This window comes from Prosopis cineraria, unplaced genomic scaffold (genome assembly GCF_029017545.1).
Source record: "Prosopis cineraria cultivar Desert tree isolate PC_DT_omini unplaced genomic scaffold, ASM2901754v1 PC11, whole genome shotgun sequence".
Classification (NCBI taxonomy): domain Eukaryota; kingdom Viridiplantae; phylum Streptophyta; class Magnoliopsida; order Fabales; family Fabaceae; genus Prosopis; species Prosopis cineraria.
Genome location: NW_026555342.1, coordinates 6390021 through 6402513, shown reverse-complemented (window position 1 = coordinate 6402513; position 12493 = coordinate 6390021). Strand labels below are relative to the sequence as shown.

The following is a 12493-nucleotide window of genomic DNA, read 5'->3' as shown; positions in this document are numbered from 1 at the left end:
TTTCCTTAATTAGCTACTTTCCATGTAATTTCCTTCTCTCAAAACTTAGAGCATGAATCAATCATTAAGATATCTGATCATCTAATTAACCATGAAGCAACATTTTTTTTTATTTTTTGTGTATAACCAATACCGGAAGATTGGTTATTCTTTTGTTTTCTTCCTCTTTTATCAAAATTTATGCATACACATATATTTTCTCCGGTTCTTTTTATAAGGCACTTGAAAGGGGTAGATTAATGTGATGCAAGTAAGCGTGAATTTAATTAGCTGGCCATATCATTATTGTTCTGTGAATTTCCCAACATGTTTTTTTGGTAATTAATATGTAGATAGGTCACTCCAAGCTTTTGTGTTGATACACCAGTGACATGCTTGAGATAATTTATTATTCAAATTGTTGGGGACCGTACGTGTTGGCTTTAAAACAATTGCCCTTAACTTGCCCCTTAGCTTGCTCTCCAAATTTTCTAAATCAAAATTTAGGGAGGATTGATGAGTATTTGGATTTGGTAGCTGTACTTAATAAAGGCATTGAATGCCTGTATCATCTAAATCATTGAAATTCAGATCAACGATTAAGATAAATTTACTAATTTATTAATCTTAAATGGAGTATAAATTTACAACCATTGATTTGAATTTTAATAGTTCAGTTGATATAGGTCACCAAACCCAAATCCAAATTGATGTCTTGTAGAAATAGTTAATTAGGTCGACCCAAAGTTTTTTTTCCTTTTGTTTTTTGTTTTTTGTTTTTTTGTTTTTGCCATCACTACCCAAAGTTTATTTGCTTGCGGAGAAAATACTTTATTTTTATGGAAAGATAAATTAAAACCTAATATATATCATAATAAATACAATTATATAGCTATTAAACACACCCAAAATGCAAAACATAGCATTTAAATCTTAAGAGAAGATTTTATATTTTATTTTAAAAAAACTTGACAAAAATTCAAAGATATCAAGATTAGAGTATCCCAGCCTACGTACGTAAATGTCAAAAAAGAATAACATTGTTGATGGTGGAGGACATGCATGACGTACGGTTATACTTTTCAGGGAATTTGGTCTTATTCTAATGATTACTATCATGAGTCCCACATTCGAGAGTCTCACAATGTGACGAGCACAAGCCTAAAGAGAGAGGTCATTCCAAAAGATTAGTTTGTTGGGTGGGAGAGCCCCTTAAACTTATAAATCCCACACCACTTGTGAGTCTTCCCGATGTATAACTCGTGACAATTATATGAAGGTCATGAAAGGGCTATAGAACAAATTGAAAAACAAGTCAAGCCAACCAAGAAGCTAGAATGTACAAATCATTCCAAGACGCAAAACATCAAACAAACAAAGTAAACAAACATAAAAATGAATAAATGCATGATGTGTGTGTGCGCGTGTGTTTTATACATATTGATGTCCTAAAACTTTGTTTCTGTTCTTTATCTTCAATATCACCGGGCCCTTCATCACAATCTGCATGAAAAATATATAGAAGCTAAGTAAGTGAGAGATCAGATATAGTTTCATACCATTTCGTATAAATTGGCAGTAAGATCACATGATAAAAACGAGGAGATGACTTGATAAAGTTGTTTAAGTATTCTTTATAAAATTCTTCAATATTGAAAATATTAGGAAGCTGATGGTTAGTTAAAAACCTAATAGCTAAAATTAGAAAGTTGCTCAGAAGATCCGACGCAAAGCATTATAGTAATAGCCTGCAATATATATAAATGATTTTTCATGCATGTACGTATAAAGACTGATCAAACATGAGAGAGAGCAACATTAACCTGAAGATTAGATAATGAAGGCATGATCAACGTCTCCTGGAAAAGATATTGGGGGCAGTTGGCATTCGAGTGGAAGGTCTGGAGGTTTAGATGGCTGATTAGTCTGAGAAGGGGGCCTAGTTGTAGGGCATAGAACATTCTGGATGTTTATGCTTGACGATGAACTCATTCTTCTTCTTCTCCGAGACTACTAATGGTTTCACGGATTAATCAGACGCAGATAGTGTTTGGTGTGAAGCTAGATTGAAGAACCAGACACAGGTTATACCCTGTATACACAAGGTACAAGAGAGAAGGGGGTGTGTGGGGGGGGTGTTAGGATTAAAATAACAATGTTAGGATTAAAGGATTAAAAAAAATACTTTATAAAATTAAAATAACAAATTGAAACTATATATAAAGTTAGAGGACTAAAAATATATTTTAACCTATATATATATATATATATATGTTTTCTGCTTCTTATTACACATTTAATTAATTTTAACTCTGTTGATATACCTTAATTATCATTTAATTTCTGAAAAAATTCTTCAAATATACATATTAATTGGACTTTGAATACACGATTCAGGAACCTTTCTGCATGTTTCCCACCGCATTAACGTTGATGTTTCAAATTCCATTTTTGTTCCCATAATTGCCGTCAGATATGAGGGGTGTTTTTGACATCTTAATTTAGATGGGTCATGGGATCGGGAATATGCGAACTTGTTTTTTTTTTTTTTTTATAGGATAGATATGCCTGTTGGAACCACCAACAGTTGCATTATCTAATCAATCAACACAGTTTATTTGATTCCAACATGAAAGAACCTCAATTTTTTATCTTTTTTCCCCATATTCATCAATGGTCAGCGTATAAGAGATAAACGCATTGTATTATACATATGTCTGACGGTGGATGGATGATTATATTAGGGAAATTATTTAAGTAATTACGATGCCATATTTATATAGGGATTACGAACTTGCGTGAATGCTAAGGAAGTCATTTACACAGACATATTCTGGAGTATTAGTTTAATTTCTAATTAATATAACACTTGGAAGGTAGAAAAAACTTGGAAAAATGTAGCGAGTTTTCATTTAAATGAGATAGACACAATTCATGTGTCTCTATACCGTGTTGTATGACTTCAAAGCCGTGAGCTATTTCTCCTTCCATTCCATCCTTTATGTTTGATTTATATTTATTAGACTCTATACATGTTTACTATTAATTATACATTGATCAATGGATAGAAATTCAAACATTGCCATTAGAACATTTTTTTAAAAAAGAAAAATTGACACGTTTTAGCTTGATCTTGACAGAAAGTAAATCAACGGAAGGATAACAAAGAAACATAATTAATGTTTTTTGGGTAGTTATTGAATAAATCAAATTATGAGAGATTTCCTAACAGTTTGTCGAAGTTCTCACAGCATTGACCTATCTCTCTCATTTATATTTTCTTCGGTCAAATAGAAAAGTGTATGTATATATCTGTCTAATGTCCTTTAATTTTCATTGAGTTTTCTGTACCAGAAGGACCAACAAAATAAAATTTACATATCATCTCACCGATTATGTGGTGGAATTTCCACGTTGATTTGCTGGCCTAATCTGCTTGTTTTTTCTTCTCTTTTTCATAAGATAAATATTATCCTCTATTCGTTACAAAAATATACAAGACATTTTAACCAAATTATAACCTAATAAATTACTTAATTGTCTTTAAGCTGATAACATTTTTTAACATTTATCTTTATTTAATAGTGTGTTTAATTTAAAGTGAAGTGTTTGTGAAGTGTTAGATGATTTATTTATTAAAGTATAACTTATTAATTACATGTTGAAACTAAAAACACTTATATTTTTTAATGGAGGGGGAGTAATTTTTACATGAATTGGCAGCTAGTAGTTAATTTTCAAACATGCATATGTCTGACTGAATATATACACAGCAAATTCATTATAAACTTGTGGTATTATTAGTGAAAAATGATTTTATTTGGAATTGAATATCAAGTTAATTAATAGAACACGTCAAAGAATATTTATAAAAAGAAAAAAAAGAACGCGTCACAGAAACAATTATAGTAATATGGATGAATAAATTAAATATTGAAAGTCCTGTCCAAAATATCTAATCATGTCATGATCACTAGCTTTCTCCCAGATTTTTTTAATTTACTAGAAAAGGCTTCCTAGAATTTGTTGGTGAAATTGGGGCTATTTTATTCAAACTCAACTGCAGCTTCCTCGTAAAGATTCTCTTATACGTACGTTTTGGGCGTCGTCAAAAACTTCACAATTAAGCTCAGCTTCGCCTGGCATGATCAAATATAATTTTGATTTTAAATACTAAAAAAAAATCAAATGCATTGTGTGGTTCATTAATTGCCAACTGGAATTGAAAGAAATTATCAACGGTTATTTTATTTATTACCATGATGGGTTAATCTTTCTTCTTCTTTTTTTAAGGTCATACCATATAGTTAATATATATATATTTTTTATTAAAAAATATAAAATATTTTTAATCTTTTGAGGTGTAATAATTATTTTTTCTAGATATTTCTATTGAATAAATTATTTTATATTTATTTTAGGGTGTTTATAGCCAGAAATAAATATAGAAAGATAAAATTAATTTAAAAATAAGTAATTAATTCATTCGGGATGAGATTCAGTTATAAATACTTTATATTTTAAACATTAATAATTTAATATTATTAATGACAAACGTAATGTCACTTTTCAGATGTGACATAAAAGACAGACATGGACCGACATCATCTGCTGAAAAAGGACAAGAAATGAAGCCACCTTTGTTAATACAAAACCAATTGATTCTATACATGTCGGCGGGAACACAGAGCCAATATAAAATCAATCGACTCTGAAAAGTGCAAAGACGAGGAATTGAAATTTATAAGGGCCAATATATTTTATTCAAATATTTTCCAATTTTTCTAAAGTGAAAGAGTTAAATGAATTTGAATACTATCAGTCATAGAGGATCCATCGGCATCTCATAGATTACGGATGAAATTAAGTTGTTCATTATAAGGTAAGCTCCAAGTTTGCATATTGTGAACAAAATTATTTACTATTTATTTTATGGAAAGATAAATTAAAAAATTAATATAAAAAATATTTATTATTAAATATAGTTAAACACCCCAAATGCAAAAGATGTAATGATTGCCCATTTTGTAAATAAATTAATTAGTTTCACAGTGGGATCACTTGGCGTAGATTCACGAAATTTAAATAAAATTACGTGGCACATTTTTAAATTTTAATAAAAATGGTTCCAAGAGTAATATCGTACGTAAATGTCAAAACCCAAAAGTGCAGAAATGTACGAAGGTTAGACTATTCAGAACAGACACTTGACTTTCCATTATTATTGCCAAGATGACACGAGACATCAAACAGAAAGGTTGCAAATGAAAGCTACTTTGAAAAGAATACATAACTAACGCTGTATTTGTGGAAGCAAACAAGAACAACAAATCAAGCCTAGAGGCAAAACAAACAAACCAAAAAGAAAAAAAATAAACAATTTTGTTGATAGTATATATGACGACGGAACATGTGTGCGCGACTGTGTGTACGTGTAACTGCCTTGTAATATATATTTTGCTTCCATTATTCTTGATCAAGCCATTTCACATGTCACCGATCTGGTGGAAAATGAAAACCAAAAAATGAGATTCTTCAAACGAGATATTAAAACATAAATAAGAAGAACAAGACTACTGTTTCAACAGGTCAAGCGCTAATTAGGATGTCTTCATAATAATCTGGACCAAGATTACATTACAAGAAGGACGCGAGAACCTAAAAAGCTAGAAAGTTAATTACAAATATATGTACTATATACATTAATGACTTGTTTCAAGAAAACTCATTTTCATGCGTGACGTTCAAATTAAATTAAGAAGCAAATGGCAAAATTGAGGCAAGAACTTAATATATAACAAAGTTTCTTTAAACAAGACATAATGAAATGAAAAATGATTGATAAGTATAAAAGAAAGGAGTAAATGCATATATAGTAAGCAGAAAATGAATAAATGAAATGAGACGAGTACGTCACTATGGTTGCCTGGGGGAAAAGACCCCCTTCTGGTGAGGCACTGGTGTGGAAGGCTTGGTATTATCGGGGCTTTGAGTCTGCGAAGATGGCCCAGTGGTAGGGCATGCAACAGCCTGAATGTTAGTAATTGGTGTGGGAGGCCTGATATTGGGCTGAGTATTAGCGTCGCCTGTAGGACCCTGCATGCTGCACCTTCTTCAAAAGTTAGGGTTCGGTTAATTAAGCAGAGAGAAGATGGCTTATGATTTGATAACGAGAGATCGAGGTAGGGTTTGCTGTGAAGCTGGAAGAACTAGATTCATGTATATTTATACTAAGCTAATCTCAAGGTATTGTATGGTGATTTGCATTGGTTCAAGTAATTACCAAGTGATTGTTAAGGAAATTTTCACTCTGAACGTGCGAGGGAATTATATTGAACTTTGAAAACGCAGCGTGCAGCCTGGGGTCACAAGCAAGTCATTTGTTAACGTACTACTAGATAATTCCTCACACGCGCACGTATCTGCACGGCCTTACTGTTTTTTATTACATCAAAAGGACTTTGTATTTTACCCAAACGAATCGAGCAGGAAAAGAAAAGGCTTAATTCTTGACATTTCATAGGGAGGTTTGAATGTTGAAATCAATATATGTGCTCATATCTAATCAACGCGGAGTTTGTTTAATTATTTCGTTACAACATGGAATATAACCTCAATCTTCCATCCTTTTCCCCCCATATTGATAGTCAACATATAAGAGATGAACACATTATATACATCTGACGGTGGATGGATAATTAAGGAAATTATTAAGTAATTACAATGCCATTTGTTGTAATGTGTTAGAGGCCGTAGCTTTGTGATAAACACACAATTTCGCCTCTCGCATAATTAATTAATATTATTTATAATGAATAATGGGAAACTTACAAAATAAAGTATTTTATAGTTTTCTTTTTTTGGGTGTTTTTAATTATTGGCAAAAAGAACTTTTTGGATGTTTGAATATGTAAAACAAATTATTGCAAATTTAATCTCCTAACAGTTTGATGAAAGTTTCTTTTGTCCAAAAAAAAAAAGATGGAAGTTTCTCATATCACTGAGTCAGCTGACCAAAAGAAAACTTTGAAATTGCTATATTATCACCTAGCCACAAGGTGGTGGAAGTTTATATGCTGTTGATATCATAAAGTTACAGCAATGAAGCTCATTTGAAGCTAACATAGGGTTCACAATAATTAAATGGATTTAGAAAGCTTCCTCCTTTGCAATGAATAATTTGTATATATATTTCTGTCATTAAATTGCACAATTCATACATTATAAATAATGTGTTTCTCCTCATCTTTACATTAACGGGAGCAAATTAAGGACAAGAAATTAAACAATCAAATCAAACCTAGACGCAAATCATATATTGTTTCATATCTCTTCTAGAATATTATTTCCCTATATGTATGTATGTATAATGTGTGGATTCTACTTCAATATCTCTGGGACTTCACTACAATCTACGTGAAAATGAAACATCAAAATGAAATTGGGAATCAGCAGAATATTGAAAGAAGAATAAGACGAATATTACGCACGATACATACAGGTTAATAGACTAATTATATTAACGAGTTTGAACATTTGTCGTGTGGATTTAGAGTAACAAGATTTAGGATTATTTAATAAAATGGAACAGAGAAAAATTAAACAAATGTTCTGCGCCGTTTCTTTCTTACGATAAAATTCTTCAATACTAAAAATAAAGCCAAAATGCAAAAGCTTTTAATTCTTGCTTAGCAGGTAACATGTACTCCTTCCGTCTCAAATTATAAGATACTTTTAAACAAAATTTTTCATATTAATAAACCATATTAAATACACTTAACAACATTATCTTTCCAAAACAAAATATAAAAATATCCATCATTTAATATATTGAAAAGAGAATAAATAAAAATTAATTGTAGAGAGAGAGAAGATAATAACAGAATTGGTGCATTTAATGAAATTTTAATCTACTTAAAATGTCTTATATTTTGAGATAGAAAAGCTTATTTAAAAGTGCCATATAATCTGAAATGGAGGTATTATACTCCCACCGTCCCTACATATATTTAAATTTCCTTAACTAGCTACTTTTCCTGTAATTTCCTTCTTTCAAAACGTAGAGCATGAATCAATCATGAAGGGCCTGTTTAGTTTCTATTCTTATTTGTTGTTCTTAAAAATTGTTTTATAACACAGTTTTCAAAATTGTTTGTAAAATAAAATAAAATAAAAATCTGTTTGGTTGTATCAATTTAAAAACAATTTTAGAATTAAAAAATAAACTAATAGTGATAGCTCATGGTAGTGATTAAGAATAGAAATTGATCATGGTAACTATAATTTTTAATAATAAAATGCAGTGTATTTTAAAAATAAAAAAATGAAATGAAAACAACTTAAAGTTGTTTCTATTTTAAAAAAAACAAAAAATGAAAATTTTAAAAACACCTAAATGAAAAACACTTATCCAAGCAAAAATTTAAATTTTTTTGTTTTCAAAAATAAAAAAATTAAAAAAAACAAACTGGTCCTAAATATCTGACCATCTAATTAATCATCAAGCAACTTTTTTTTTTGGTGTACAACCAATACAGGAAGATTGGTTTTTTTTTTTTTTTTGTTTCCTCCCTCTGTCAAAATTTATGCGGAACGCATGTACTTCCTCTGATTCTTTAGGGAGCATTACAGTGAAGGACCTCTGGAGGATTTTTTTCACACAAAAGGACTAAATAATTCTGAATTAACTTTGCATGATAGAGTGATCAAAATGTAATTAAATCTTAGTGTGAAAAGACAAAACTAACCCTCATTTAAAAAAAAACTTCCTCACTATGATCAGTCACCAGATCACCCTGCCGGACTGGCCACCAGAGCTATGAGGGAGGCAAATTAAATTTTTTGTAAGCTGGCCAAAGCGGTTTGAATCAACAAGATCGGCTAAAAATTACTTTCAATTTTATAATGCAAATCTTTATAAAACTTTGTTTCCACTTTTCATGCCAATTATTAGGAGCTTAATGATTACTTATCATTTTACAAATAGTTACTTGTTAAATTATAGGACTTGTTAAAAAAGTTTATATGCACTGGTTTGTATAAATGATTACTCATTTTTATTATAAGGAATGACAAGTTTTCTTTCATAATTTAACAAATAATCATTCGAGAAATGACAAGTCATGTTATTAGTTTTGAAAATCTCTTTTGATAATTTGACAAACAAGTTTCCATTAATAATTTAACAAGTAACTATTTATAAAATGATAAGTCTTGTTACTAGCTTTGAAATTTTTTTTCTAATACTTTAATAAGTAAATTTTAATAAAATAACAAATTCATATAAACTTTTAACATGTAAAATTTTGGTAATAAAAACAAGTAAACATTTATAAAAATCACTCCATATTAAATTTTTTTAACAAGTCTCCATTAATAATTTAGTAAGTAATGATGTGTGAAATAACATGTCCCATTACTAGCTTAAAAGTAAATTTTAACAAAATAATAAATTCATGTAAGCTTTTCACATGGAAAATTTTAATAATAAAAAAGTAAACATTTATAAAAATAACACAATATTAAAGTTCATTAACAAATCTCTATTGATAATTTAACAAGTAATCATTTGTGAAATGACAAGTTCTGTTACTAGCTATAAAAATTTCACATTTTCATGTTTTTTGAACATTCAAGAAGCAAAAAATAAAAAAAAATGATAAGATGAATTTGATATTGGAGAACATTTATTATAATAAACTTAAGTTCTTTAGAGTAATATGTATGTAACATCTTCTTTCAAGCCGTATTTCAAAAATATTTTTCATGAACGCGGAATCGGATTCCAAATATTAAATAATAAAGTTCTTGTCTAATAAAATATGAATAATGTAATATCCCAATCCTCAATTGAATTTGGAACAGGGTTGAAAACAATGGATGGCATAATTTACTTAATTAAATTTATGGTTATACAATAACATCGTTTGACAATAAATAATTATTTATTTTGTTATTGTCGTTTTTACAAGCCTGGATCCAAATATTGCATAGTTTCTATATTCATGTGACTTTTTCGATTAATCTGAGTTCATTTAACTGTGTATGTTTTAAACTATATATGAAGTCAAAAAATTGAACGTCGTCCCTTATTAGTGGATGATTGGCGACATGCATAATTAAATTAACAGACTCCACGGAAATAATTATTTATCCAACAAAGTTTCATGAAAAATACCGCAAAAGTACATGGACATTCATCTACAAAATTAAGTACCATGTCTGGAACAAAACAAAATAAAGGCGATATCAAATCAAATCAAACCTAGCATTTATCAAATCATAATTTCAATGTCCTTTTTGGAATTTTCACCTTAATTTAATGATGGGTTTAATTATCTGTTCTTTTCTTATTCATTTATTTTTATATGTTGAGGATATAAAAGAGAAAACGATGGATAGTAACTAGAGAAATTATCACATATCTTTGTGACAGATGCAATTTGGTCTAAAAATTAATTTAATATATTATAATCCATTTGATTGTGTTGTATTCCAAACGTTTCAGGAAATTGAATACAATATATGTGCTCATATCTAATCAACGCGGAGTTTGTTTAATTATTTCGTTACAACATGGAATATAACATGAATCTTTCATCTTTTTTTCCCCATATTGATAGTCAACATATAAGAGAAAAACACATTAGATATATCTGACGGTGGATGGATAATTAAGGAAATTATTAAGTAATTGCAATACCATTTGTTTGCAACGTGTTAGACGACGTAGCTTTGTGATGAACACACAATTTCGCCTCTCGCATAATTCATTAATATTATTTATAATGAATAATGGGAAACTTACAAAATAAAATATTTTATAGCTTTCATTTGTTGGGTGTTTTAATTATTGGGAAAAAGAAAGCTTCCTCCTTTGCAATGAATAATTTGTATATATATTTATATCATTAAATTGCACAATTCATACATTATAAATAATGTGTTTCTCCTCATCTTTACATTAATGGGAGCAAATTAAGGACATGGAATTAAATAATCAATTAAAGAGTTAATAGACATATTAAATAATCAATTAAAGAGTTAATTTCTCCTCCTTTGCAATGAACACACAATTTCGCCTCTCGCAAATCATAAGTCGTTTCATATCTCTCCTAGAATATTATTTCCCTATATGTATGCATGCATAATGTGTGGATTCTTCTATATATATATATATATATATATATCGAGCCTTCTAACTTCAATATCTCTGGGACTTCACCACAATCTACGTGAAAATGAAACATCAAAATGAAATTGGGAATCAGCAGATTATTGAAAGAAGAATAAGACGAATATTACGCATGATACATACAAGTTAATAGACAAATTATATTAACGAGTTCGAACATTTGTCTTATAGATTTAGAGTAATCAAGATTTAAGATTATTTAATAAAATGGAATAGGGAAAAATTAAACAAAAGTTCTGCGTCATTTCTTTGTCACGATAAAATTCTTCAATACTAAAAATAAATCCAAAATGTGAAAGCTTTTAATTACTGCTTAGCAGGCAACATATACTCCTTCTATCTCAAATTATAAGATATTTTTAGATAAAATTTTACATATTAATAAATCATATTAAATACACTTAACAACTTTTATCTTTTCAAAATAACAATATAAATATTTTAAAAATATCCATTATTTAATATATTGAAAAGAGAAGGAACGAAAATTAATTATAGAGAGAGAAAAAGTAACATCAGAATTGGTGCATTTAATGAAACCTTAATTTACCCAAAGTGTTTTATATTTTTAGACAAAGAAGCTCCTTTAAAAGTACACTATAGTTTGGGATGAAGGGAGTATTATACTCCCATTGTCCCTACATACAAGAAGTTTTTTAAAACCTTTTTTTATCATTAAACATAAGATGTTGTTTGTATATTTTTTAACGAATAGATCATTATACCCTTATTAAATTGGAAGGAGAAAAAGATAAGTACTCTCATTAATTTACTTTTAAAAAATAGATTCATTTTTTATTCACAATAATTAAGGGCAAAATTGAAATGTTGCTGTGTTTTTAATTACATAATAAACTTTTATTGGTTTGCATGATTCGGTTAAAAACACTTCATATATTAGGATGGAAGGAGTATATTACCAGTATTGAATACTTAAAGAACCTCATATCCAACGTCCAAAAGAAAGCATTTAATCCATATATATTATTACCTTCGGATGCATTTACTTCCTCCTTTAAAAAGTATAAGACACTTTTTAAGTAAGATGCATGTTAAAAAAATATAAGACATTTTAAGTCTTAATCTCAATAGCTTAGTTAATAAGACTTTTAATTGAGATGCCCTAATATATAATTTTAAAAACAATTAACTAACACATGATGATATGTGTAACTCAGTTAAAATGCCTTATATATAGAAAGAAGTAGAATAAGAAATATGAATAATGAGCCTGTGAGAGATCATGGTTTCTTGGAAAAGACCCTCTTTGGGGGGGGGGGTTTGGGATTGGAGTAGGAGTTCTTATAGGCGGTCATTCCC

General features: G+C 29.1%; 1 long non-coding RNA gene across 1 annotated transcript; it reads right to left on the bottom strand.

The window, feature by feature from the left end:
• Positions 1 to 5164: 5164 nt before the first annotated feature.
• LOC129287206 (uncharacterized) lies at positions 5165 to 6155 on the bottom strand. The gene is made up of 2 exons (XR_008587621.1): positions 5892 to 6155; positions 5165 to 5480 (listed from the first exon to the last, which is right to left on the bottom strand). It is a non-coding gene; the product is annotated as an uncharacterized LOC129287206 (long non-coding RNA).
• Positions 6156 to 12493: the final 6338 nt, after the last annotated feature.